At 34.7% G+C, this 25,287-nt stretch overlaps 1 long non-coding RNA gene across 1 annotated transcript; it reads right to left on the reverse strand.

The window, feature by feature from the left end:
- Positions 1 to 357: 357 nt before the first annotated feature.
- On the reverse strand, positions 358 to 24,269 carry LOC103888861 (uncharacterized). Its single transcript, XR_653230.4, has 5 exons — positions 24,122 to 24,269; positions 12,376 to 12,511; positions 11,756 to 11,877; positions 3,299 to 3,453; positions 358 to 1,495 (listed from the first exon to the last, which is right to left on the reverse strand). It is a non-coding gene; the product is annotated as an uncharacterized LOC103888861 (long non-coding RNA).
- Positions 24,270 to 25,287: the final 1,018 nt, after the last annotated feature.

Raw genomic sequence — 25,287 nt, forward strand, 5'->3', positions numbered from 1 at the left:
CCAGTTTCCCACAAGTTTCCCATCTCCATCTGAGACTGCTTCAGCCTGGACTTCATTGCCTGTATCACTATCAGCATTTTGGTCAAAGCCATTCAACAAGTTTCTAGGAAATTCCAAAGTTTCCCACATCTTCCTGTCTTCTGAGCCCTCCAAGTCTCTGGGAATTTCCATACTTCCCCACATTTTCCTGTCTTTTTCTGAGGCCTCCAAACTGTTCCAGCCTCTGCCTGTTACCCAGTTCCAAATTTACTTCCACATTTTTGAGTATCTTATAGTAGCACCCCGCTCTTGGTAACAATTTACTGTATTAGGCCATTCTCTTGGTGCTTAAAAACATACTTGAGACTGGGCAATTTATAAAGGGTAGAAGTTTCATTGACTCACACTTCCACATGGTTAGGGAACACACAGGAAACTTACAATTATGGTGGATGGGGAAGAAAACATGTCCTTCTTCACATGGCGGCAGGAGAGAGAAGAATGAGCACCTAATAAAGCAGGAAGCCCCTTATAAAACCATCAGGTCTCATGAGAACTAACTCACTATCATGAGAACAGGATGGGGAAAACTACTCTGATTATTTAATTATTTTCACCTGGTCCCTCCCATAACACGTGGGGATAATAGGAACCATAATTCAAGATGAGATTTGGGTGGGGATACAGCCAAATCATATCACTATACTATGCAAATTCTCCTCTTCTACTTATTGTTGTATTTCAAAGAGCACTGAAAGTCTATGGGTTGGAAGGTGTGTCATTTTGTTTTCCTTTTTAAGGTAAATCAAACAGCTACTGAGACACTATTTACTTGAAATGGAACAGCCTTTGCATGCAGTCTCAACTTCAAAGTTAACAAATAAATATAAATAAAATTTAAAAGCCCTCAAAGATGGATATTTAACTATTAACTAAACATGTTTAATAGTTATCATGGGGGAAAATTCACAATATGTATTATACGTGTAACACATAAACACCCTATATATAATTTCCTTTTTATTGTCATTATTTTCTGGTCAAGTAATCTTCTACCCTCTTTTTAAGACACCACAAGTTAATGATTGATAATTTGGCAGAGACAATACCACTGAGTGTTTTTCAGGTTGTGAATCAGCTTTAAACCTAAGGTATTGCTCTGAACATGTGGCCATTGACCCTGGGGCTTAACCATACCTCAACTATTGCTGAGCTTCAAACACTAGTTCTAGTGACAAATGGAACAAATTCTACAAACTGCTTCACACAAATAATGCTTTTGGATTCCTTGTTGTGCTCACTTGCAGTGCTGAGAGAACCATTTGTCTTCTAATCCTTATGGACAAAAATGCATTAGTCTTTCCACTTCTAATCCAATCCGTGCCATATTTCCTCTTGTGAATAAATGGTTTTGTGGAGTCTCTGTTGGTCATTATAATCCCTGGCTTATGAAAGCTTCTGTGCTATTCAGAACTTCTGTATTCTTCTGCAACCTTCAATATAGCACTTTGTCTGTCTGTAAGTAACAGTTAGATAGTTCAGGATAAAGATGTCTTAATCTTATCACTACTTGACTTTATATAGCTATTTAAACATAATGTAATATGTGCATAACTATATATAAAAAATAAAATGTCAAGGATGTTAAAAACAGATATAATATGTAAATAAAATAAATATCATAATTTTTTAAGAAGAAACATAGTATATGCTTTAAAGATGGACTACTAGGCAATTTGACTCCTGCCTGTGTCCATACACTAAACAATTATAAAATGTATACTCACTGAAAACCTTCACTTAGTACTGTATTTATCAAACCCTATGTACTTTCAAAATTTATACCAATTAACACCCTACAAAATAGTTATTACTATTAACGTCATTTTACAGATGAAAAAGCTGAGAGACTGAGTGATTTTAAACAATAACCTATAACATCATAAAATTTCAGTTTCTCCATTTGCATAGAATATGTGTGTTTAACAAAACTTTTCAATATATCTATATTTTAAATGACATTTTAAAATTCGTGGAAAGCAAGTTCTAATAAATTACAATGTGCATAATATTGTCTTGATCATGGTTTGTGCTCAAAGTAAGTGGTTGATTATTTAAGGAATTCAAGTAGAAAATGTATAGCTATTTTTAAAGACTGTGAAAGATTAGAAAGTTTTTACACTACGAGAAATCTAAGTAGGTATCTTTTCAAAATTGTATGAATTACAGTAGAAGATAAAAGACTCCTGAATCAGATACAAAGAAGAGTTTATTATTATCAACAATCAGCATAGCTAGAGTACTGGCATTTCTGCACCAGTTCCTGAGACCCAGTTTTCATAGGGTAACGTGAAGAGGGATAGTTAACAACCTGCATAAGTGGTAAGCTTCCTTACTGCAGAAAAATCCCGAGTTTATGTATGCCCATTATTTTTAACTGTGCAGTTAGAATGTTTATTTTTTGCTCTTCAGAAGTAGATACTCTATTTTCTAAGGCTCTTATACAAACACTTTTAAAAACATAGTTTGGAAAAAGGTACAAATGTGTCCTCATTTGTGAGGTAATGCATAAATGTAAGAAACCACCAAGAATTTTCTCCCTAAGATTCTTTTTAAAATTATTTACCCTATACTGCCCTGATTTGGGTAGTGTATATTTTTTAGATAGTCAAATATTTTTATCAGTTTTCAAAGTAGATGTCCCCTAGTCACTACCTACCTACCTGTGAACCTGTCTCTACAGCAGTAGAAGTATGAATGGTACATCTATTCAAACAAGAGAAATGACATAAAAAACTACATTGATTGGATATCTTGTGTGTCATTCTCTAGGTCCCATGCTGGTTTTAAGCATAACCATATCAGCTTAATATAAAACCATGGACTTCCTAAAATTAGAGAACTTAAAGGAGACGAAGCTACATGAAAGAGACCCTGGATTATTAACTACGTGTAGCTTTAGTGAAGGTTGGATAGAAAACAACTATTGCTAAAAGCCTAAGTCAACAGGATTGATATACAGGTTGTTTACAGAAGCTATGTATACTGCATATCAATCCATTGTCTTGAAAACATTATACTCAAATGAATTTAGTTGAAAGAATATACTTATAAGTATGTCACCGTTAAGGAAACCAACAACAGATGGCACAACACCCAGAGACTAGTACCAGCATTAATCCACTACTCCCCTTAGGTCTAGAGTATCAAAATAAATGAGATAAATAATATTGCAGCCCTATATTTTTCATCTTTCGTGGTTTCACCACTTGTTTCTATGTTACTAGGCAGTTCATCTTACTAGAAAAGTGGGGTCTACCTTTCAGGCCTTTAATTTTTAGTTTGGCCATGTGATTTGCTTCGACCAGTTGTTAGCCCACGTGATGCATGCAGAAATCTAAAGCACATTTGAGTGTTTGAACTTTCAGATTTGCTCTTCTGCCATCACTGTGAGAGTATTCCTGAGCCAGCCAGCTGGAGGGAAAAACAGGAGGAGCAGGGCTGAGTTGCACCAGTCATATACGCGTGGCCATCTTGTATCATCTTTAATGCTATTTCATCTAAGTCTGAAAGTGGAGAAGTCTTGAGAAAAGGGAATTGTGCAAAGAGAGATAAGAAACATGGAAACTGAGGGAATCTAAAAAGGTAAACAAGAATTTTGTCCCAAGAGAGATTCTTAGTTAAAGACAATTTGTATATTTATGTCCGATATTTTCTCCCATATTGTCATTACTGAAAAGTTCTATATCATATCTTAGGAATACTCAACTGTTTTTGCTTCAATCTTTCAAAAATGGCATGCCATTAATTAGTCAATTCAAATTCTTCACTTAAGGAAAGTAGAAAACAGAGAAAGTTATTTACAACTTAGTCACAATCACAATCACAAGATGACAGAATCAATCAGCTGATTCTGTCATCTTCTGGGTGGTAGCACTTTTCCTGTGAGGTCATTATCTTGGAATCAACAGTATCTATTTCTGAATTCCAAAGAATAAGATAATTAAATGTACCTTTAATTCAAATAAAAGATAAACTGTTTTTTAATCATCGTTTAGTAAACTAAATTTCTTTGAATGAACTATGGTTTATTTATATTGAAATATGTACAAAGGTTAAATATGTGATGTTTGCATATTAATCATCTATTATTTTGTAACTTTTCTATTATAAGAAATAAGATCTTGCTCTTAGTTGTCTATGCATTTGAAGTCTGTGCAACTTCCTTCTTTAATATTGTTTATTATTTAAAATTAAATATAAAATAAATATAAAAATTATAATATTATTTAAAAATAATTTTATTATTTAATAATAAAATTAATACAGGCCAGGTGCGGTGGCTCACGTCTGCAATCAGAGCACTTTGGGAGGCCAAGGCGCAAGGTCAGGAGTTCAAGACCAGCCTGGCCAACATAGTGAAACCCCATCGCTACTAAAAATACAAAAAATTAGCCGGGTATGGTAGCAGGTACCTGTAATCCCAGCTACACAGGAGGCTGAGGCAGGAGAATAGCTTGAACCAAGAGGTGGAGGTTGCAGTGAACCGAGATCGTGCCACTGCACTCCAGCCTCGGCAACAGTGCGAGACTCCGTCTCAAAAAACAAAACAAAAAAATACTGGACAAAAGATAATGTACAATAGCAGTCCCTTGACCTTATGTTTTAAATAAAAAATAGAAGATTGTAGCTTAGCTAGCGAAACAGTATAATTGCAAGGTAGCAAGTGCGTCAGCTCAGCCTTCACATTCTCTGGTCATAGAATACAGATTGCCAAATTTTAAATTTAATCTGGGAATGTACCTTGAACAACTGTGAACAACTATCTTGGAATGTGCCTTGCAGATAAACCCCTTTATTCAAGGGATGCTAGTCTACTGGCCTATGTCCATAATTTAATGGATTTTGCTCCTCTGTTTCTCCAGACCCACACAGATGTTCTATTTCTTCACTATTTAAAAGTCTTTTTTGTTGGACTCCACATTTCTGTGATTGTAATGGGAAATACAGCTGTCTTCTGGTTCAACCCATCAGACTCTAATCACAGTTTTAATAACAAAAATATATGTAACCATATTACATATATAGGTAACCAAATGGTTACTAACATGTAACCATTATTGGTGCTATTGTGAAAATCACATGTCAAAATAACTTACTATCACTTCAAAATACTCCATAGACAGAGTAATTTGAAAAGTAAGTCTATTTTGTTATAATGAGTCAGCCACAAATACTGAGTTAGCTTAGCACTAAAAAATGGGATAGTCTTGATTACATTCCTTCCATAGTGTAGTGTATACATCTGTATGTATATTGTCTGTTTTCTTCATACCTTTTGTGTCATAAGCACAAGGGACAATAGGAATTTGATGATTTCACGACCTGATCTAAGCCATTATGATTATATTGAGCCATGCCTTGCAAAAATTAATGTTGAAAAATAAGATCATTTATGAGATGAAACTATGATGTAGCTTTGAAAATACAAAGTAATTTTATAAGTTCAGTATAGTTTTTAAAAAGTAATTTTACACTCAAGAGATCTGAATCTTTCTAATTGTAAAGTGAGTAAAGGAGCAAAAATAAAACATGTTCACATTCTTTTGAAGAAACCTCCACAATAGACCATTGCATACAATGATTCCTTAGCGAAAGGCAAATTTCTTCGAATTTCTTCCTTTGGCCTCTACAATATACATAACACATACACATTGCCAGATTTTAAAAAAATTAGGAAGGACTAAAGGAATTAAATAATTAAGTTATTTAAATATATATATATATAGCAACAAAGGCTATCATATCATTATAAACTGAATATTATAAAATGAATATTAAAAGTTAACACAATTCCTGTTTATTTTAAAGTCATAAGACATATACCTAGAAAACATGTGCATCAAAAGAAATTCAAGATGAAATTTACAACTCTCAAAAGTAATGAAAACCATGATGGTTTATGATAAAACTATTCATAAAAGCCAAGTTTCACTCAGTTTATAAACTAAAGTGTCTTCATAATCAAACAGAAAAATTAAAGTAGTTTTATATTCAAATTAAGATGTTAGAGAAAAAAATTCCCAATTAGCTGAAAGTAATTTAGAAAATTTAAGTGAAGATTTAAAGTAAAATTAATAGATCAGAGAAATGAAGATTAAAATATATATGAATACCATATTTGCCATATTTTGAGCACCCAGTAATTGTTTCTGGTTCCTAATGAAACAAGAGAGTTCCCTGACCCCCTTGCAGGACTTGTGACCAAGGTGTGGCTCCTTTGCTTATCTGTCATTAACTCAAACCCCTTATAGAAGGGGAAGCATGCAGAGGGGCAGGTGAAGGAGCCAGGGAGCAAGCTTCTGGGTTCTGGCCCCACTATAGCGTCTAGGGGTGTGTTACAATTAACGCCCTTTTAGCAGTTGCTGTCAGAGGATGGCTAGGAATTAAACCAGCTCAGTGGAGAGTCAGGGTGACAGCCTTAACATCCTGCCCTCTTGGTACCGGGTTCCTTGTCTGGCATCCAGGAAGAATCAAGTCACTCGGACTTGAAGGATGGTGAATGTGGGGATTTTATTGAGTGGTGGAGGCGGCTCTCAGTGGGATGGATGGGGAGCTGGAGAGGAGATGGAGTGGGAAGATGATCTTGCCTGGAGTTCATCATCCCACAGCTGAGGTCCTCTCCAACCGTCCCCAGCCAAACTCCTCCTGATGTCCAGGCACACCTCCTTTTCTCTCCTTCTCTGATGTGCTGCTCTGCCACTCTGCCGCTCCTCTACTCCTCTGTTTGTGGAGCTTGGGGTTTATATGGGCACAGGATAAGGGCATGGCGGGCCAGAATGGTCTTGGAAAAGGCAATATTTGAGCGTGAAAACAGGAATGTCTGTTCCCATTTAGGGCCACAGGTTTCCAAGCTTGATGGTGGGGTTTTTCCTGGGCACCACCCTTTTCTACCCAGTATTTCCCTGTGTCCTGTCTGTACCACTACCATTTCCTTTTTGTTTTTCTCCTTTGTGTGTGTGTGTGTGTGTCCATGTTTATTCTTTCCTTTCGTCCTAATTTTTTCCTTTTTCTAATCATGCAAACTCCTGGAAAATTACTTAAAATTATAATTCAGGGATATGTCAAAATAAAAAAAAATTAACAATGTAGTTTGAGGATAAAAGTGTCAGTGATGAGAATGAAAGTTCTGTAAGCATAGAAATTATTTAAAATGAATGAGGAAATTCAAGTATAATATGTAATTAAGATTATTACCATCTCACTGAAAGCGTTTGTAATATGTAATTATCAAAAAATTAAGAATAGTTACTGGGAAAAAATATAGAGCATTACAGAGAAAAAAATACAAGATGCACATATCCTAAATTTACACTATAGAAAAATGAAAAGAAGAAATTCTACAAAATCTAAAAAAGAAAAAAAGTTTGTGCTTTTGTTTATGGAAACAAAAGTAAATAAAGAACACTTTCATGTTGTATTAGTCTTCTAGTGTTTCATAACAGATTGTCACAAAGCTAATGGCTTAAAGTAACGCATAGTTTTTTAAACTTCCATTTCCATTTCATAATCGAAAACAAAAGGTGCTCTTTGCAGTCCTCTAAATAGACTCTATTACAGCATGGTGAGGTTACCTTTTTACCAAAGGTAAATTTGGTCACAGACTCCTTCCATATTCAAGGGCAAGGATTTATACAGGCCTTGAATATGGGGACAACTCTAAGGTCTATCCAACATACCTAGTAAATAAATACCCTTGGATTGGGTTAAACAATCCAATACTATAAAATTTTCTGAGGATTGACAAAGAAGTAGTATTTAAATAAAAGAAGAAAAATGTGTTCTGATATTGTGTTAGTAAAATAGCATTAAACACAAAAGGCATAAAAAAGGGGGGAAATCACGAAGTGGGCTACACACTGCGAGACTGAACTGGCTGTTAGAAAAATAGAAGTACGTCAGAAATAAAATAGGGTTCATTTTAACTCATGAATTCGAATCTCCATTTATATGTCACTTCCTAAATATTGTATCTTCTATCACTTGATCCTCTAGCTTTTCTAGTTCTTCTTTTTGATATGCCCATTATACATATAATTAGTTGATTAATATTTGTATTCTAGCCTTAACTGCAGTTCCATGACAGGAGGTATTCAAACAGTCACTATTATCCAGAAATATATCTAGTATGTAACAAAAGCTTAATAAACCTTTAGCAAATTAAAATTAAAACAGGCTGGGCGCAGTGGTTCACTCCTGTAATCCCAGCAGTTTGGGAGGCCAAGGAGGGCAGATCACAAGGTCAGGAGTTCAAGACCAGCCTGGCCAATATGATGAAACCCTGTCTCTACTAAAAATACAAAAATCATCCAGGTGTGGTGGCAGGTGCCTGTAGTCCCAGCTACTTGGGAGGCTGAGGCAGAAGAATCACTTGAACCCAGGAGGCGGAGGTTGTAGTGGGCCAAGATCGTGCCACTGCACTCCAGCCTGGGCGACAGACAGAGACTCAGTCTGGGGAAAAAAAAAATTAAACAGATCACAGAATGAAATACAGTGAGAGGAAATAATTAGAATATCAAAAAATAAGCTATTGAGGCTCTTCTTAATAAACTTAGTACTAATGAAAATAAACATTATTGCTATAAGTAGAATTTCAGACATTTTTAGTTTAATAAATATAAGAAAACAAAAGAATTTGAACTAATATATTTCAGGAGAGTTTGATTAAAGCTATTATATTAAAGTTAGGCTGGAAATTTCAGATGATCAAACATGTATTTTTTCTTTAATCAAGGCTTTCTAGCTGCCTCTACTCTATTTATTCAATATATATTTGCACATTCTTAAGATACCTTCAATTAAGCTTATAAAAATATGAATTTACATTTGCAGCATGATTTACTTTTCAGGATTGATCTTCAAAAATTTGTACAAATTCAATATCTTATAAACATTGCATTTTTTTCTAACACTGCCAAAATATAATTGATATCATGAAAACTTCATTTAAATTACTCAAATATGTCAACAGGCAAAAATATATTTAGTAACCACTACATGTATAGAGAATAAAAATTCCAGTTTGGATGTGATATTATATATCAGTATGTAAACCCATGCTTTAAACAGACCATTTTGTTCTTTAAAAAAATTATCTGTAGTTTTCTCTGTGGAACCTATAATATTAGAGAAAATTTCTCATAAAAGGAAAAAGGGGAGGAAGTAAAAAGGAAGAAAAGAAGGAAGGAAGAAATTAAGGAAAACAAAAGGGAAAAAGGAAAAAACAGGTAACAAAAGAAAGAAAAAACACAAGTATCCTACACAAGTATACAGCTCATTGTACTCTAGTGAGATGAGTGAATTATAGATAGAAGAACTTAATAATAATTTTTGGTGTTTATTTGAAAAGCAAATGCTGCCTTTCTCTATATCAGCTTATGCTGGATATCTTATTATCCTAATCAAAAGTCAGTATAACAGAAGAGTAGAAAGGAGTACTGAAATGTGATTGAGATAAAAATTATTTAAATGTAAATAAATAATAATTAGGGTGTAGTGAATGAAGAATGAGGTGAATGAAGAAAGGAGCATTAAAAAGAATAAAATGTGGGCCAGGCGCGGTGGCTCACGCCTGTAATCCCAGCACTTTGGGAGGCTGAGGCGGGTGGATCACGAGGTCAGGAGATCGAGACCATCCTGGCTAGCATAATGAAACCCCGTCTCTATTAAAAATACAAAAGAATTAGCCGGGCGCGCTGGCGGGTGCCTGTAGTCCCAGCTACTCGGATGCTGAGGCAGGAGAATGGCGTGAACCCGGGAGGCGGAGCTTGCGGTGAACCGACATCGCACCACTGCCCTCCAGCCTGGGCGACAGAGCCAGACTCCGTCTCAAAAATAAATAAATAAATAAATAAATAATAAAAAATAAAGAATATAATATGATGAATATAACTCGTTGAAATATAACTCGAATTCTCAAATAGCGTTAATATAGCAAAAAAGTCAAAATACAATAGAATGCACAATAGTTTCAAATTAAGACTGAGTTGATAGAAGACAGTGAAAGAAATGTGGAGAGCAGTAAGAGAAATTAAAGAATAAGAGAAATAAAGAATGAAGGCAATGAAAGCACACATCATGAAGGAAGAAATGAAAAGGGAAGTAAAATACAGCAATGACATTAAAAATATTAATGAAGAAAATATGGGTATGTCATAATGGAAAAAAAATTAGAAAGAACAATCTGAAAAATATTGATGCCTCTGTAAGGAAGCATGAAATGGAGAGTTGGAATATTGTAAAGGTCTTTTTATCTCTTTCTTGTTACCTAGGCTGAGTGTTGCAGAGTCCTAACTGAAGGAGCTTGCGGTGAACCGACATCGCACCACTGCCCTCCAGCCTGGGCGACAGAGCGAGACTCCGTCTCAAAAATAAATAAATAAATAAATAAATAATAAAAAATAAAGAATATAATATGATGAATATAACTCGTTGAAATATAACTCGAATTCTCAAATAGCGTTAATATAGCAAAAAAGTCAAAATACAATAGAATGCACAATAGTTTCAAATTAAGACTGAGTTGATAGAAGACAGTGAAAGAAATGTGGAGAGCAGTAAGAGAAATTAAAGAATAAGAGAAATAAAGAATGAAGGCAATGAAAGCACACATCATGAAGGAAGAAATGAAAAGGGAAGTAAAATACAGCAATGACATTAAAAATATTAATGAAGAAAATATGGGTATGTCATAATGGAAAAAAAATTAGAAAGAACAATCTGAAAAATATTGATGCCTCTGTAAGGAAGCATGAAATGGAGAGTTGGAATATTGTAAAGGTCTTTTTATCTCTTTCTTGTTACCTAGGCTGAGTGTTGCAGAGTCCTAACTGAAGGCAGTTGACTTCCCCAAGACAATGAGACATCTTGGAAAGGCCAGCTGTGACCGGCAGTGACCATATATCAGTTCCATATGACAGAATGTCTCCTTCCAGTGGATGTTGATAACCTTGTCATCTGTTGCCTAAATGACCTTGTCTGTTGTCCATTATTTTGATGTATCCAGAGGGGCAACAAATCACTCTCCTAGATGCACAATCATTCTCCTGGTAAATGTATTAGGCTTACCAAAGAAATGTACAAAATCCCATCTCAGAATGGTCAGTTTTCCAAGCTGAACTACATCATGAAGTAAACCTGAAGATCAAAAAAGTGATCAAAATTACTTTTTTTTTTTTGAGACGGAGTCTCCCTCTGTTGCCCAGGCTGGAGTGCTGTGGCGCGATCTCAGCTAACTGCAAGCTCTGCCTCCTGGATTCACGCCATTCTCCTGCCTCAGCCTCCCAACTCAGCGGATATTACCACAGGTCTTGACATAACTCAGCCTTTGGAGGCATCACTCAGGATGGTAACAGACATGGCTAGCCTTGGAGATACTTCTCATTTTAAAATCGCTTGCCAGCTTGTGGAATGGAACTTACACCATCAGCTCTCCTGACTCTCAGGTCTTCAGACACAGGCTAGAACTGTACATTGTTTCTCTAGCTTGTCAACTGCAGATCCTGGGACTTCTCAGCCTCCAAAATCATATGAGCCAATGCTTTATCACAAATAAATGCATGTGTGTGTTTGTGTATATATATATTTATTTATATCCTACTAGTTACATTTCTTTGGAGAACCCTAACATATGCTAATATATTATGGATACCAAAAGACTTCTTTCAAGGCATGTTATATTCAAATATAAATAAAAAATCTTTAAATATACCTTTACCTTTGATATCTTGGGAAGTTCCTTAGATCAGAAGATGTTTTCTTGAAAGTCAAAGTAATTACACATCTTGCAAATGCTAGATCATGGTTGATGCGTCAGTCTGGATACAGAAACTTGCTTGTCTGTTATTACCAAAAATAAATAAATAAATAAAAACCTCAGCATCTTCTGTCAGGTTATAAATGTCACCTTGTGATAACATTGCCCCTTCCTTTGCAGGAGCCCTTCTGCGTTTGTACATTGTTTCACACACAATACAAAATGTCATAGGCCTGATTGGATTATCAGCTCATATAAAATATAGTAATATTTTATACTATATATAGTTAATCTAGTATATTAATAACTAGCACTTATTTTGTGTGTTTCTTTTTTCTTTGTCCCATTAATGTGCTGAAGTGATTAAAAATATTATTACGATGTGTCATCAACTTTATAAGAATTACTTATAAGCCTAGGCCTCAAATTATCCTTTTCTGTATGACAATTTCCATGTAAAAATCCCAAATATAATTGTAGGACAAACTTCATTAAGCAATACAATAAATATTCAGAATAATTCAATAGTCAAATCTCATAACAACAAAGAAACTTTACCATACATTTTACCTCTGACTTACATAATTCACATTGAGAAGAACACCAAATGTCATTGGAACAGCTGAACTGGAACACAGAAAATGCTTCATTTGTGTAAAAATGCCCTTTTCTCTTGCACCATTTTAATCCGTTCTGTTCATTAAGTTAGTCAGCAGCCTATAAAAATAGGTTAGGGTAAGTTATTCCAGAAGGAGGGAGTAACATCAGTTCCCTGCAATCCCATGTTCAGTGATTATCAATGGTCGTTACTATCTAATGTAGAACTGACTCAATCAAGTAAACATGGTCATATTGAATACTGATATACAGGGCTGGAAAACCATGAAAGAAATTGCTGATGGGATTTCTCAATCGCTGTCATTGTGCACTAATGTAGAAATCAATAATTGATTTATTTTATCATCTTATCTTTTATAACCCTCAGTGTTACCTCACAGAATTCTGGTTGGATAAATCTTGTTGTAGACTTAAATAACATATCTAAAATTTGAGTATGATTTTAAATATTCGTTCTAATTTTCATTTCACATATGCAATATAAATTTAACAACTTCTCAGAATCCTTAATAAGAAAATATTGACACATCATGTGTTATAATAAATTATGTAATTACTTCTAATATCTCATTTATTCAAATGAAAAGTTTACCCTAAATGTGGTCAATAAGATCATGGTTCTGTGAATTATGTGTTTCTGTAAAGGAAAAAAAAAGTTTTCTAATTCCATATTTTGAAGAATTATTCATGGATGCCACAATATAATATTTGAAATTTGATTTGAAATAATCATTGGGGCATTGAAGTGATATAAAGCACAATTTCAATAAATTGATACTTTCTGAAGGGGCTAAAGAGGTTTACATATAATTTATCTATTTTATAGATATTTTGCCATCACTTCATAATAAGAGCAAAAACAAACAAAACAAAAATGATGTGGTTAGTTTACCATCCAGTAGAGCAACATTAATTCTCAGCTAATGTCTCAAACTACAAGATATTGACATTAAATAATAAAATTTTATACGTCTATTTTTCCATTTTATTAGTAGCAAACTTTTTGTTAAAAATCTTAAACAAAGCAATATAAGAAAGTACCTAAACATATACATTCTCCATGTAACAATTTGCCACTAAAATGTATCTTCTTAGTAGAATATATGTTCAAAATTAAAACACTCTTTTTCTTTCACCTTTTTAACCCTGTTTTGAAAATGAGTTACGTAAAGGTAATTGGAATGGCTAAACTGTGTCCCCAGCATTTGTATGTTGAAATCCTCACCTCTAGTATATTAGAATGTGACTGTATTGGAAGATACGGCCTTTAAAGAGGTAATTAAGTTACAATAGGGTCATTAGGGTGGGCTCTAATATAATAAGTCTGGTTTCCATACAAGAGGAGGAGATTAGGACACAGACAGCGAAACATCAGAAGTGCACACAGAGATTATCTGATTACATGGTGAAGTCTGCCTTCTGCAAGCCAAGGAGAGAGGTCTCAGGTGAAACCAAATCTGTCACCATCTTGATCGTAGACTTCCTGCCTCCAGAACAATGAGAAAATCAATTTCTGTTGTTTAAGCCACACAACCTGGGGTATTTTATTATGACATTTAGAGCAAACAAACACAGTAACTTTTCCTAAATTTTTTTCTCCTTCACATAATTACCTTTTCTATTAATATGTGTAGTTGTCTGCTAGGACTACTATAACAAAATACCTGAGACTAGGTGATGTAAATAACAGAAATTTATTTTTTTACAGTTCTTGAGGCTGGAAGTCAAAGTTAAGGTATCGGCAGGTTTATTTTCTCCTGAAGTCTCTCTTCTTGTCTTGCAGAAAGCATCTGCCAGATGTGTCCTCAGATGATCTTTTGTTTGTGTGCGTATCTCTGGTGTCTCTTTCTCTTCCTATAAAAACACTAGTAATATTGAATTAGGGCTTCACCCTTAGGACCCCATTTAAGTTTGCTTACCTTGTTAAAGGCCATATATCTAAATATAGTCACTTTAGGTTAGGGCTTCAACTTATGAATTTGGGAGTTAGCACAATTGAATCCACAAAATATGCATATGCAATGGGCACTTTATATGTTTATTTGATTATAAACGTACATTTTTGTATTCAGGAAATGAGAGATGGTCAAAAATTTGCATAAAAATGCCTGATTATTACTATTCCTCCAAAATCTTTTTACTGTATTATGAATAACCATTCTGTAGATAGACTTCATTCTACTGTCATTTCAAAATGCAGTGCCAGCTTTTTTAACTCTCCTCAACATAATATCTGCCTTTTATAAGATTCAAAACCATTAATATCATGTCTTTATTATATGATGGATATTTTGTAGCCCCTCTTTCTGACAGTACCCCTCCACTCACTATGAACATTTTTGTTTTTTAACTGTAAAAAAAAATTAAGCATGAATTTTATTGAAAAGTGCCTCCCATTTGAGTCTCATGAGCTGTGAAATATAGTTTGGATACAAGGACGAAGATAAATGGTTTTCATTTGTAGCCTACAGAAAATAATTTGTTCTGCTCTGGGAACTAGTAAGTCTAAAAAACACCCTGACATAAATTCTCTCTTCTTTTAATAACAATGAGCATTTAAGTGGATGGGTGAATTCCTTTGGACTCCGTGTGATTTATCAGAACAAATCTTATTAAAAATGTAATGGTTCAGACAATATTTAATAGTAGTCATTCATTTATGATTAAACACTGTATCTAGGACAGGCTTTTAAAATGAAAACAAAATGTAAACATCATTCATAAATAATTGCTGAATCTTGAATATTTATTCTCTCAATTATTATTATGTATATTTATTTGTTCTTTAATTTTAAACTGAGAGAATATGTTTAATTACTCTGTGGAAAGGTAGGCCTATAAAGTTTTAGTGTTGAACCCTTCCTATTATACCCTACAATTGGCTTGTTTAGTTTAAAATTGATGTGAAAATAAGATGTTGCCACAACAGGTGTGTATTAAAGGTGAAATGACTGGGAGGTATCCTTGCATTATTAACATTAACTATACTGATCTAATCATATTACTAATTCTTACACGTATTTTTACTTATTTATTTTACAACAATGTGTTCAAATCATAAAGACATAGTTAATATGACTATATTTAGGAAAATATACTAATATAACTTCTACTCATAAAGTTTTGAATTTTTAATGACTTTAGTTAATGCTTCCATCATCTCTCAATTTGACCACCGCAAAACTTTATGAGATCCACATATATATGTCAGTAATCAACCTTGCAGCCAGGACATATTCTTAAATACATTGCTTTCTAATATAAAACATACTTTTCACTCTTCTTAAAACAATAAAAATGAACTTGATCGGCCTACCCTTCCTCAGGCATTCCCTCTGCCTTTCTACACTTCTCTTTAACCTGCCATTTTAAGTTACTCCCATTAACCTCAGTGTCTTTGCACAGCTGATTGCTAACAGAGCATCTACATGTACTTTTTCCATTCGTATCTTAATATTTACATTCCAGATATAATCTGTACAGATTGTATATTGTAATATAAATGTCAATTATTCAGAGACATTTTAAGACATTTTGTTTCTTTCCCCCAAACTTCCAGGAACCTCATTGTTCTGTCTTCCTTTATAATAATATAATCAAATAAGTGTTTAATGTCTACATCTTCCCTAGCTTTTAATTTCTATGAACATAAGGAGTAAGTCTTTTTGTTCATATTATATTCCACATGCATAAAAATTCTAAAAATGGGCGGTCAAGGCAGGTGGATCGTTTGAGCTCAGGAGTCCCAGACCAGCCTGGGCAATGTAATAAAACCCCATCTCTGCAAAAATACAAAAGAAATTAGCCAGGCATGTTGGCATGCACCTGTAGTCCCAGCTACTTGAGAAGCTGAGGTGGGAAGATCACCCAAGCCTGGGAGCTCAAGACTGAGGTGAGCCGAGCCATAATCATGCCACTGCACTCCAGCACAGGTGACAGACTAAGACCTTGTCTAAAAAAAATCTTAAAATATTAGTTACTCAGTGAATGTTTATTAAATAAATGAATAAAAGCAGGAGAAGAGGATACTTTGGGAACAATAGACTCAGTGTTTCCAAGATTGGCTCCTCCATAAAAACAATGTAATGAGAACATTAGCAAAACATCGAAAACAAATTTAAAATAAACTGTTTTCAAGACTCTAAAATTAACCAAAAATTTGCAAAATTTCCGGAGCACTTATTCAAGAAAAATAGTGAATCTCAATGAGAACAGTGAGCTTCTTGGTAGCTTACATTGCCTCATTTACATCACACTCTTCATAGTGGTACCCTCAAAAATCAATAACCTCAGCCTGGCGTGGAGGCTCACGCCTGTAATCCCAGCACTTTGCGAGTCAGAGGTGGGAGAATCACGAGGTGAGGAGATGGAGACAATCTTTGCTAACATGGTGAAACCCTGTCTCTACTGAAAATACAAAAATTAGCTGGGTGTGGTGGCACACACCTGTAATCTCAGTTACTTGGGCTGCAACAGGAGAATCGATTGAACCTGGGATGCAGAGGTTGCTGTGAGCCAAGATCATGTCTCTGCAATCCAGCCTGGCCACAGAGTGAGACCCCATATCAAAAATATAATAATAATAATAATTCCCTCACAACCAATGTACTTATAAAAACCGCCACTGTAGTACCACTTAGAGGGGTCCAACAAGTCTGGAGCTCCTAAAAGCCCCATGTCCAGAAAATTCTCTTTATCTGACTAGACTCACAGTCCTATCAATACAAATAGCCATAAACCCAGGCTGATATGGTTTGGCTCTGTGTCCCCACCCAAATCTCATCTTGAATTGTAATAATCCCCATGTGGCAAAGGTAGGACCAGGTTGAGATAATTGAATCATTGGGGCAGTTTCCCTGATGCTGATCTCATGATAGTGAATGAGTTCCCATGAGATCTGATGGTTTTATAAGGGGCTAGCCCCCTCATTCAGCACTCATTCTCTCTCCTGCCACCCTGTCAAGAGGTGCCTTCTGCCGTGATTATAAGTTTCCTGAGACCTTCCCAGCCATACAGAACTGTGAGTCAATTAAACCTCATTTCTTTATAAATTACCCAGTCTTGGGCAATTCTTTATAGCAGTGTGAGCACATATTAATACAGTAAATTGTACCAAGGGAGTGGGGCATTGCTATAAGGATACCTGAAAATCAGGAAGCAACTTTGCAACTACAAAATGGACAGAGGTTGGAATAGTTTGGAGGGCTCAGAAGAAGACAAGAAAATGTGGGAAGATTTGGAACTTCATACAGACTTGGAAGGCTCCAAAGACAGGAAGATATAGAAAAGTTTGGAACTTCCTAGAGACTTATTGAATGGCTTTCACTAAAATGCTGATAATGATATCGACAATGAAGTCTAGGCTGAGGTGGTCTTACATAGAGATGAGGAACTTGTTGGGGACTAGAGTAAAGGTCACTTTTGCTATGCTTAAGCAAAGTAACTTGTGGCTTTTTGCCCCTGCCCTTGAGTTCTATGGAACTTTGAACTTGAGAGAGAGATGGTTTAGGGTATCTGGTGGAAGAAATTTCAAGGCAGCAAAGCATTCAAGAGGTGACACAGCATAAAAGTTTGAAAAATTTGCACCTTGATAATGTGGTAGAAAACAAAGTCTCATTTTCTGGGGAGAAATTCCAGCTAACTGCGGAAATTTGCGTAAGTAATGAGGAGCAAAATGCCCATTGCCAAAACAATGGGGAAAATGCCCCCAGGACATGTCAGAGACCTCCGTGGTAGTGCCTCCCATCACAGGCCAAGAGGCCCAGGAGGGAAAAATGGTTTCCTGTGCAAAGTCCAGAGCCCCTGCTGTGTGAAGCCTGAGGACTTGGTGCCCTGCATCCCAGCCACTTCAGCATGGCTAAAAGGGGTCAAGGTACAGCTCAGCCTGTTGCTTCAGAGGGTGCAAGCCCAAAGCCTTGTCAGCTTACATGTCGTACTGAGCCTGGGGGTGCACAGAAATCCAGAATTGAGGTTTGGGAATCTCCTCCTAGATTTCAGAGGATGCATCGAAACACCTGGATGTCCAGGCAGAAGTTTGCTGCAGGGTAGGGCTCTCATAGAGAACCTCTGCTAGGGCAATGTGGAAGGGAAGTGTGGGGTTGGAGTCCCACTATAAAGTCCTCACTGGGACACTGCCCAGTGGAGCTGTGAGAGGAGGGTCACAGTCCTCCAGACCCCAGAATGGTAGATAAACTGACAGCTTGCACTGTGTGCCTAGAAAAGCCACAGATACTCAATAACAGCCTGTGAAAGCAGCCTGGAGTGGTGCTATATACTGTAAAGCCACAGAGACAGAGCTCCCCAAGGCCATGGGAGCCTATCTCTTGCATCAGTGCAGCCTGGATGTGAGATATAGAATCAAAGGAGACCATTTTGCAGCTTTAAGATTTGGCTGCCCTACTGGATTTCGGACTTTCATGGAGTCTGTAGCCCTTTTGTTTTGTCCAATTTCTCCCATTTGAAATGGGTGTATTTACCCAATGTCTGTACCACCGTTGTATCTAGAAAGTAACTAACTTGCTTTTGATTTTACAGGCTTATAAGCAGAAGTGACTTGCCTTGTCTCAGATGAGACTTTGAACTTGGACTTTTGGGTTAATGCAGCAATGATTAGTACTTTGGGGAACTGTTAGAAGCACATGATTGTGTTTTGAAATGTGAGGACCTGAGATTTGGGAAGGGCCAGGTGCAGAACAGTATGGTTGGGCTCTATGAGAAGAGGGTAACAGTCCTCCAGAACCCAAATCTCATGTTGAATTGTAATAATCCCTATGTGTCAAGGGTGGGATCAGGTGAAGATAATTGAATAATTGGGGCAATTTCCCCCATGCTGTTCTTATCATGACAGTAAGTGAATTCCCATGAGATCTGATGGTTTTATAAGTGGCTTCCCCCTTCCTTCGGCACTCATTCTCTGATTTTAGGTTTCCTGAGGCCTTCCCAGCCATGTAGAACTGTGAGTCAATTAAGTCTCTTTTCTTTATAAATTACCAAGTCTTCGGTATTTCCTCACAGCAGATTGAGAACAGACTAAAAGCAGGCTTTTGTCAAAAATAATTAAGTAGCAATTGTTTAAATTTGAAGCTTCCTGAGGCACCAACACATGCAATACAAGCTAAAGGTTAATCAAATGACTAAAAGCACAGTGTGGACAGTAAGATGTCCATAGAGGGCTTTAAAAAGTTCTGGCATATTCCTGGGAATCTAGAAGTTCACACTCATTTGTAGGGCTGTGCCAAACAAAGAGAAGATCAAAGGAGTGCTAAATATCTGACTTCTGGCTAACTAACTTTTATGTCTGCATAAGTAAGAACTGAGGGCTAAAACAAAGACAAACACTGCCATAGAGTTGAAGGTATGCCTTAACACACACACACAGAGTACCCTGGCAAAATCTGGTGGATTTACTTGTTCAAGACATTTGAGAAAACCTCTGCTCACTCATTACCTAACCACTAAGTTAATCAAGAAAAGACTTCAGTGGCCACACACAACAAAGCATACAGAGTTTACAGTCCAGGAAAACTCACCAAACAAACAGCAGCAGAAACAACACATAGCAACAAATCCTGGAGGGGAAAATAGTAATCTGCTTCCCATATAAACACAAATATTTTATAGATGTTCACTTTTCAACAAAAGCTACAAGACATGTAAAAAAGAAAAAAAATATGAAAGTAATGCCCACATGCAGGAAATAAACTAAAGAAAAATAGTTAATAGAAACTGTTCCCTTGGGCTTGGACAAAAATAACGAACAAAATCAAAGAAAAAAAAACAAAAATTGTTTTCAATGAAAGCCAGACATTGAAATCACTAGAAAATTCTTTTAAGTCAGCTACCATAACTATATTAACAGAATAAAGAAAAACCATACCCAAAAAATTAAAATATAAAAACAATATCTCACTGAAAAGAAAATACTTAGACATAAAAATTGTAAATGCACACAAAACTGAAATTCTGGCATGGAAACATACAATAACTAAAATTTAAAAATTCACTATAGTGGAATAATAAAATACTACACATGGCAAAAGAAAGAATCAGTGAGCTTAAAAGATAGGTCAATTGAGATTATTCATTCTGAAAAATAGAAAAAATGAATGAATAAAAATAAACAGAGATTTATAGACCTATGAGACACCATTAAGCATGCCAACATAAGCATAAAGGGAGTTCCAGAAGGAGAAGAAATACAGAATATGTGGTTTTTCATGGCTATTATTTATACAGACTCGGTGGCTTAAAAACAACAGAAATTTGTTCTCTCCTACTTTTAAAGATCAAAGGTCTGAAATAATTTCACTAAAGTGAAATCAACATGTCAGCAGGAAAACACTCCCTATGGAGGCTCCAGAAGATAATCAGTACCTCCCTCTTGCTTCTTCTCGTGGTTTCTGGCATTCTTTGAGTTCTAACTACATCACTTTAATCTCTGCCTCCATTATTCTATTTCTTCCTCCTCTTCTGGTTCTATCAACTCTCCCTCTGCCTCTCTCTTACAAGGATATTTGTCCTTGCATTTAATACCCATCTGTATAATCTAGGATAACATTCCATATCAAGGTCCTTAATTATATCCACAAGTGCTCTCTTTTCCTTACAAGATAACATTTAAAAGTTTCAGGGAGGATGACCTAATTTTGGGTGTATGTTATTCAGCCAACTACACAGCGAAAGAGGAAGAATGAACATTTGAAGAAATATTGGTTGAAAGCTTTCTGATCTTGATGAAAATGTTAATTTATAAGTACATGAAGCTTAAGAAATTTTAAGTAGTATAAACTTAAAGATACACCTATTCTCCACACCTATTAAACAAATGAAAGCCAAAAAACACAGAATCTTGGAAGTATTAAGAGGGTAGTGACTTATCAAATACAATTGTCTCTTGACAATATTTATAGCAGACCTTGCAAAAGAAATCAAGAAGGCCAGAACATTATATTCAAAGTGATAAAAAACAAGACTGCCAATCAAGAGTTCTATATGAAACAAATAACCCTTCATAAGTGAATAGATAATAAAAAACAGAGGATCTATCATTAGCACACCTGACCTACAAGGAATACTAAAAGAAGTCATTAAGTATGAAATAAAAGGTACTAGACAGCAACTCAAATTTGTACAAAAAACAGTAAGAACTGATAAAGATGTCACTTTTATGGGGTTGTAATGTATACAAATGAAATTTTCTTGATAATAAATCACAAAAGAGAGGGTGATAATGATGTTATATTGGAATACAGTTTAGTACGCTATTACAATTAAGTTGATATTTATCCAAGCTAAATTGCTTTAAATTAAGATGTTAATCCCCAGGATCACATCCAAGAAAATTACTAAAACAAATATAGTAAATGACATCCTAATAAAATTTAAGTGATACCTCAGAAAATAACTATTTAATCCAAAGAAGACAATGATAGAGAAATACAGGAATATAAAATACCTAAGTCATGTAAGAATCTAATAGCAAAATGTCAGGCATAAATTCTACATTATTGGTAATTACATTACATGTAAACAAAGTGAATGTACATATTGTCTGCAAGATTTAAAGACACAATAAGTAGAAAGCACTTATGTACTTTTTAATGGAAAAAAAAAGTCATATAACCAGTAATCAGAAGAGTGATTGAGTAGTTATAACACTGAGAAAAAGATTTTCAGACAAAAATTGTTCTTAGAGAAAAAATTGGACATTTTTTACTGATAAAAGTGTAAAACTATTAGGAGAATGTAACAATTATAAACATATATGCACCTAACAACAATGTTCTAAATTACATTTAAAAACCTACAGAATTAATGAGAGAAATATACAATCTCAACCATAATATTTAGACTTAAATATTCTACTATTGACAATACATAGAACGAGGAGACAGAAAATCAACAAAAATTGGAGGCTTGAATGACACAAAAAAAATCAACAAATTCTAACCAATATCTATGGAATATACTATGTAACAACAGCAGAATACACATTTTTTTCCATTGTCTATAAAATATTTTCTTGGAGAGACTATATGTTCAGCTATAAAATAAACCTCAAAATATTTGAATGGCTTAAATCATACAAAATATATTATCTACACATAATAGAATAAAATTAACAACTAACAACAAAAGTACATTTGGAAAATTTAACAATATGTGCAAATAGTGTGGTGCTCTCCTAAATAACCAATTTAAAAAAAGAAAAAAATCACAAGGGAGATTATCAGATGAATAAATACAAAATCACAATATACCAAAAGTGAAGGCATGCAGATATAGGAGTACCAATGGAAAAATATATATCTGTAAATAACCATATTAAATGAAAAAAGAAAAGATCTCAAATCAATAACCTGAATTACCACCTTAATAAACTAGAAAAAGCACAAAAAATGTAACCCAAAGCAGGCAGAAGAATAAAATAATAAAGCTTACAGTGGAAGTAGATTATTGATAAAGGATAGGAGAAATTAGTGATATCAGAAGTTTATTTCCTGAAAAAGTCAACCAGGATGACAAGACTTTATCTGGACTGATCAGATAGAGAGCATGATGGAGAAAGTACACAAAACATTTAAATAAGCAATAACAAAATTATAAGAAAATACTATAAAAAACTATATTCCATTATATTAAAGTAGACAAATTTCTAAGAAAACATAAACAATCAAAAGTCATTTAAGAAGGAATAGAAAATCCAAATAAATATGCAATAAGTAAGGATGCTGAATTAGTAATCAATTTTCAACCAATGGAATCCCATGCCTAGCCAGCTTCAAAGATGAATTCTATCGAACTTTTAAACATAAATAAACATCAATTCTCCACAAACTTAACTGAATATAGAAGAGAATTGACTACTCTGTAACTCATTTTATGAGGCCAAAATTACTCTGTTGCCTAAACCAGACAGGCTTCACAAGAAATGAAAATTATGCAACATATATATGGATACACACTCCCAAATTATCAAGAAAATACTAGCAAATCAAACTCGGCAATATATGAAAAGAATTGTGCCCTGTGACCACAAATTATGCTAAGAATGCAATGTTAATTTAACATTTAAAAATCAATGAGTGTAATACATTATGTTAATAGAATAAAGGAGAAAAATCATATGATCATCTCTATATTTAAAAACAATATTGGACAAAAACCAACGCCATTGCACAATATTTATTAGAAATGACAAATGAGTTCAATAAGGCTGTAGCCACATGATCTATATACAAAAATAAATTGCATTACTATATTCTAGCAATTAACAATCCAAAATAAAATTAAGAATACAATTTCATTTCTGTGTAAAATGTCATTAGAATTTTGAAAGGAATTGCACTGACTCTGTAGATCATTGTGGGTATTTTGGACAGTTTACAGTTGAAAAAAATAAAACCCTTGGGAGTAAATTTTACAAGTCTTGTGGGTGTAAGACTTGTACACTGAGAACTACAAAATATTACTAAAAATATTGAAGCAGACTTAAATATGTGAAAAGTAATCCATGTTTATGTAACAGAAAAAAAAATTTAAATGGCAATAGTTCCCAAATTAATATGCCAAAATTCTTACCAAAATTCCAGTATCTTTTTTTTTGCATAAATATGTGTGTGTGTGTTTGTATTAGTCAGGGTTCTCTAGAGGGACAGAATAGGATATATGTGTGTGTGAAAGGGATTTTATTAAGGAGAACTGACTCACATGATCACAAGGTGAAGTCCCACTACAGGCTGTCTGCAAGTTTAAGAGCAAGGAAGACAGTAGTGGCTCAGTCCAAGTCCCAAAACCTCAGAAGTAGGAAAATGGAGATTGCAGCCTTCAGTCTGTGGCCAAAGGCACGAGAGCCCCTTACAAACCACTGGTGTAAGTAAGTTCAAAGAGTGCAAAGGCCAAAGAACCTGGGGTCTGATGTTTAAAGGCAGGAAGCATCCAGCACAGGAGAAACACAAAAAGCAGGAAGACCCCCCCCCCCAGTCTGCTTCTTCCACCTTCTGCCTGCTTTTTCCAGCCAGCTGGTAGCCGATTGGATGGTGCCCATCCACACTGTGAGTGCGTCTTTCTGAGTGTGCGTTTTCCTCTCCGAGTCCACTGACTCAAATGTTAATCCCTTTTGGCAACACCTAGAAACGATATTTTGCATCCTTCAATCCAAACAAGTTAACACTTAATATTAATTACACTTAATGTGTAGTGATATAAAACCTTCCATTTAAGGTCAGTTAACTTTTAACAAGGGTATCAAAACATTTTGGTAGGGAAAAAAGTATCTTTTCAAAAAATTGTGCTGTGAAAACTGGGTATCACATGGAAAAGAATAAAGTTGCAATCCTATCTCAAATCATATATAAATTTAACTCTCAATATTTCAACGAATTAAATCTAAGGGTGAAAACACTAAATCTTTTACAAGTCATATAGCAGTAAATCTTTACATCTTTAGTTAGGCAATTGTTACTTAGATGAGACATAAAAAGTGTAAGCAGCAAAATAAAAAACAAATGAACCTGACTTTTGTCTAAAAATAAAATATGCTTACATATTTATTAAACATAATTCAATTTCTCTTAAAATATAAACAAATTATTTCACGTTCCACATTTAACTTCTGCACCATTTTGAGGAGGAATTTTTTTTTAATCCCAGGTTAGTATATCAAGATATTTAAAATTTTGCCTATGAAGAAACATGGTAAACACTTCCACAATCAAAAACAATGGAATCTTCAGCAAAAGATTAGTCTATTTAACATAAACAAAAACTATTTTATAGGTCTAAATTAAACAGAAATTGAAATAAAGAAAAATATTCACCTTGTAAGTATTACTAATTTTTATTTTTTATCAGTTTTTATTCTACTAATGAAGAAT

This window comes from Pongo abelii, chromosome 22, assembly GCF_028885655.2.
Source record: "Pongo abelii isolate AG06213 chromosome 22, NHGRI_mPonAbe1-v2.0_pri, whole genome shotgun sequence".
Classification (NCBI taxonomy): Eukaryota; Metazoa; Chordata; class Mammalia; order Primates; family Hominidae; genus Pongo; species Pongo abelii.